At 47.0% G+C, this 4,692-nt stretch overlaps 1 long non-coding RNA gene across 1 annotated transcript; it reads left to right on the top strand.

Moving 5' to 3' along the window:
- Nucleotides 1–1,140: 1,140 nt before the first annotated feature.
- LOC146799792 (uncharacterized) lies at nt 1,141–1,555 on the top strand. The gene is made up of 3 exons (XR_014969314.1): nt 1,141–1,202; nt 1,297–1,409; nt 1,504–1,555. It is a non-coding gene; the product is annotated as an uncharacterized LOC146799792 (long non-coding RNA).
- Nucleotides 1,556–4,692: the final 3,137 nt, after the last annotated feature.

Below are 4,692 nucleotides of genomic sequence, written 5' to 3'. Positions count from 1 at the left end.
TTTCCCTTATCCATTTGCATCAAATAATCATATTTCTTGGAAAAGGTAAAAACCCTCCCACTGTTGTAATCTATTTCATCACGTTTCAGTTTTCTGGCTTTCCTCTGTCTTACGTCATTTTGATGATTACTCAGAACACCTTTCAAGATTTCATAATTTTTTGCCGTCGGGTCGGGCAAATTGAGTGCTGCAATCTCTCCCTCCAATTGTGCAATCTCAATCAAAATTTTGCTACTTTCCTGTCTGCGTTTTCTATTAAAATTTCCATCAGTTTCATAGAGCTAGATATAAGCTCCTTTTCCCACACCTCTAACAAGCCCTCGTCAAGGTCATCATAAGTTGGCATGGTCTGAGAACGGAGCCCCCTAGGTATTCTTTTGAGCTTTACATATTGCTTTAGGGTGGCACCGTCCCACCATTTGGACATTTCTAACTTTCTCAATCTGTCAAGTTTTATAAACTTGTCTTTTAACCCCTCATTTCTCTGCTGGTTGCCACTCTTAATAGCTTCAGTGACTGTACTTCCCTTACACAAATTATCAAATAATTCAGCTGCCATTTTGTCTCGGTCTAGATTGTCATTCATTTTTACCCAGTTTGTTGGTACCTATAGAGCTGCCCACCTGATCCGCTGAATCAATACTGTTGGGTGTAAAAGGTAATAGCGCTCATATGGTAATCACCTATTTTTCTTCTGCTATATTATTCAGCCTTCTGGTGCATCCCAAAAAAATTTGGGGAAGGGAACACCCTACTTCCCTAAACTTAATGCTAAGGATTGATTTAGACAATTAAGCAAACTTTGCGGAGCACACAGCTTATACAACGCTATTCAGCAATATCAAAAACACCAATCCAAACACAGTTCAATTGAATTCTAATAATCGTCTTCTTTTAATTCCGTTAATTCCAATCCCTTATGCCAACGCGTTTCACCGTGGTCGGGATAAAACTTACGGCTTCTTCAGGGCTGGAAATAATACAAAATACATATTTGAAATCACTGAAATATGAGTTTAAAGTATAGGCAGTAAGGAATACTAGGAGATATAATGAAGAGCGGGTAATACCAGGCTAAGATGGCGCTTAAAATGGCAATGGCTTAGTCCTTCCTTTGTGTTTAGGCTGATAAGAACTCCGTAAACCCGGAAGACGGTGTTCTTCACCTGTACTCGGGTTCGTTTACATGAAGGCACGAACAGGTAAGATGCAGTTAGCTTATCAGGTGTGGGTTTCATAGTAGGAGGCTTACAAATTGACGGAGCAATGAGTGATATCTCTTTTGTTTATTTTTAGGTGTCTGGATACTTTAATTGGAGTATTAGATTGGGGCGCTATGAATGGGACGCCATAGTAACTGAATATAGTAATATTTGGGAAGGATGAGCTCAGGCTGATTTGATGAAAAGGTAAATAAACACAAAAGATGCATTTGTACTTGAATAAGAGATTGAATAATAAGTGATTCATTGATACTAAAGAGTTGATTATTGGTTTGCCTAGAGTGGACGTGTCGTTGATATTTGGACACCTTTCGATGGTGGAGAACACACGGCTGGATACTTAATACCTGATTATTGCTCTTGCTTAGAGCTGAAACGTTGATAATTATACTACATGGACGGATACTTTCAGAGGTAGGATTCTTGTCGATAAAATTATTGGTTGATATTTATACTTGTTAATCAGCATATTCTTGCCTCGTGTATCCTTTAACGTCAGAATAATCATTCCTTACAATGTTCCTTTTTTTACATTTTTATTCTAAAGACAGACAAGCGTTTGAGAAATCAAAGGTATTGGCGCCAACATGACGCAAATGAATTCTTTTTTTATCTACACATGGGTTATATAAACATAACATGCACTTGGGTTCAGGCCAGGGATTTAGAATGGTTCACAATAGTTTGTGCACTACTGGATTTCGAAATAAGTGACTCAAGTCCTCAAGCTTAGTGAACTGAAATGTTTTTTTATCTGATTGATATAACTTACACTTGAAAAGTATTGTAAATGACCATGTATATAGAATTTGCTTTGCACAAACAGAGGTTTGAATAGTCCTCTGCACATGGTTGTCATAAGTTGGGTATTATGGCAGCTGTATTAATGCCATACTGTGTGATTTCAAATATGTATTTTGTATTGTTTCCAGCCCTGAAGAAGCCGTAGGTTTTATCCCGACCACGGTGAAACGCGTTGGCATAAGGGATTGGAATTAACCGAATTAAAAGAAAACGATTATTAGAATTCAATTGAACTGTGTTTGGATTGGTGTTTTTGATATTGCTGAATAGCGTTGTATAAGCTGTGTGCTCCGCAAAGTTTGCTTAATTGCATCCGTGCGTGGCCCCGGCCCTTCCGACAAAGCCCTGAACCCAGCATCTGGGCGTGGCCCTTCCGAAACTGCCCTGAACCTAGAATCCGTGCATGGCCCCAGCCCTTCCAACACTGCCCTGAACCAAGCATCGGTGCATGGCCCCGGCCCTTCCGACACTGCCCTGAACCCAGCATCCGTGCGTGGCCCCAGCCCTTCCGACACTGCCCTGAACCCAGCATCCTTGCGTGGCCCCAGCCCTTCCGACACTGCCCTGAACCCAGCATCCGTGTGTGGCCTCGGCCCTTCCGACACTGCCCTGAACCCAGCATCCGTGCATGGCCCCAGCCCTCCGACACTGCCCTGAACCCAGCATCCGTGCGTGGCCCCAGCCCTTCCGACACTGCCCTGAACCCAGAATCCGTGCGTGGCCCCGGCCCTTCCGACACTGCCCTGAACCCAGCATTCGTGTATGGACCCAGCATCCGTGCGTGGCCCCGGACCTTCCGACACTGCCCTGCACCCAGCATCCATGCATGGACCCAGCATCCATGTGTGGCCCCGGCCCTTCCGACACTGCCCTGAACCCAGCATTCAAGCATGGGCCCGGCCCCTCAGACACTGCCCTGAAGCCAGCATCCGTGCTTGGCCCCGGCCCTTCCGACACTGCCCTGAACCCAGCATCCGTGCGTGGACCCAGCATCCGTGGGAGGCCCCGGCCCATCTGACACTGCCCTGAACCCAGTATCCGTGCATGGACTCAGCATCCGTGCGTGGCCCCGGCCCATCTGACACTGCCCTGAACCCAGCATCCGTGCGTGGCCCTGGCCCTTCCGACACTGCCCTGAACCCAGCATCCGTACGTGGACCCAGCATCCGTGCATGGTCCCGGCCCTTCCGACACTGCCCTAAATCCAGCATCCGTGCGTGACCCCGGCTGTGAGAAGTTGGCCTGGTATATGCTGTCCACTAGTTATAGTGGGCACCTTGCACCAGTCCAAACAACCCCTTATGGTGATAGGTTAAAGACAAACTTTATTGAAAGCTATCCTAGTGGTAGCTATGGAGACCAGCCTTCAGGCTAAGTCTTGAAGGAGTGTAAAACAGCTTGTTTTACCAGTCTATAATCCCTTGAGTCACTAAATGAAAGATATCCACACCAGTTTTATATATAATATATATGTATTTATTACTAAACACACTCTACTAACCTCTTTATGAGATTAGAGCCCAAGATACACAATAACACAGTTATTAAACGATAGTAAATAGCACAATACACAATGGGCCCCTGGGGAGGCCAAACCATATATTAAGTAAGTGATATAAGAACCACGACTTGACTAGACACAGTGCCTAGAGCACGTAGAATCGCTGGGACCGCAAGGAACCACCCAAGGTAGTTACACAGGGGACCCACGGGGGATGCGTGCAGTGTTAGAACACAGCAGCGAGCTCCGTACAATCCTATGGAAAGTCGCGGTTGGAATTTTAAAGATTAAGGACACTTAGGAGAGGACTTGGAGCAATCCCTTGGAGACTTAGAAGGTTCTATGTCCAGCAGCCATGTGAGCACCGGAGTACTCGTTTTACCTAACCCAGCGAAGCCGGGTGCATAGGTGTCAAATGATGTCGCAAATCTTCGTTGTTTACAATGGAGAGTTGCTGCAAAGTGCTGCTGCCGTGGAAAGGAAAAGTGTCCGGTGTGATCCAAGCCTGGATCGGAGCTGTGAAGAACCTGAACGCAGAGGGGACAGAGTCTGGGTCTCTTCAGGGTGACCAGGGGCACGATAGACCAATGCCCACCAATGTCGGATGTTTCAGGTGCGAAGAGGTGAAGCTTGATTCCCCTGCCACGGGGACCAGGAGACGTCGACAATGACCACAGTCCACAGGCGAGCTGTCCCACGAAGGATGTTGAGTGCTGGGGGGTCAGTGTCTGGATTGGAAACCAACAAGCCTTGGCAACCCACACAGTGAGAGTAGAAAGGCTTCGTTGTGGATCAGCAAGGTCCTGTGGACTCCCCAAGCAATGGAGAGTCAGGGCACATCTGGAGCAACCAGGTAAGCCCACTTAAAGGTAAAGTACCCTTCTCAGGGACCCACAAGTTGATGGACAAGGGATCGCGAAGGGACCTCGAGAGGAATCACTAAATACCAGCCCACGAGACACTCGAGGAGTGTAGGCCAGTAATGTTCGGTGGAATCACTGCTCGGGGTCTGGACTACAAGTAGCCCAAAGCACAGCCTCAGGGATTGCCGAAAAGCATATGCTGCTGCAAATGTGCACGCTGTCCAGGGGTTTGGGTTGCACGGTCCCCACGAGGGTTTTGGATCTCAGGTTTGCTGAGAGCACGGATCGGCCTCGGGGAAGC

Source organism: Triturus cristatus, chromosome 9, assembly GCF_964204655.1.
Source record: "Triturus cristatus chromosome 9, aTriCri1.1, whole genome shotgun sequence".
In the NCBI taxonomy this organism is placed as follows: Eukaryota; Metazoa; Chordata; class Amphibia; order Caudata; family Salamandridae; genus Triturus; species Triturus cristatus.
The sequence above is the reverse complement of the archived record's forward strand: the minus strand, read 5'-3'. Positions and strand labels throughout refer to the sequence as shown.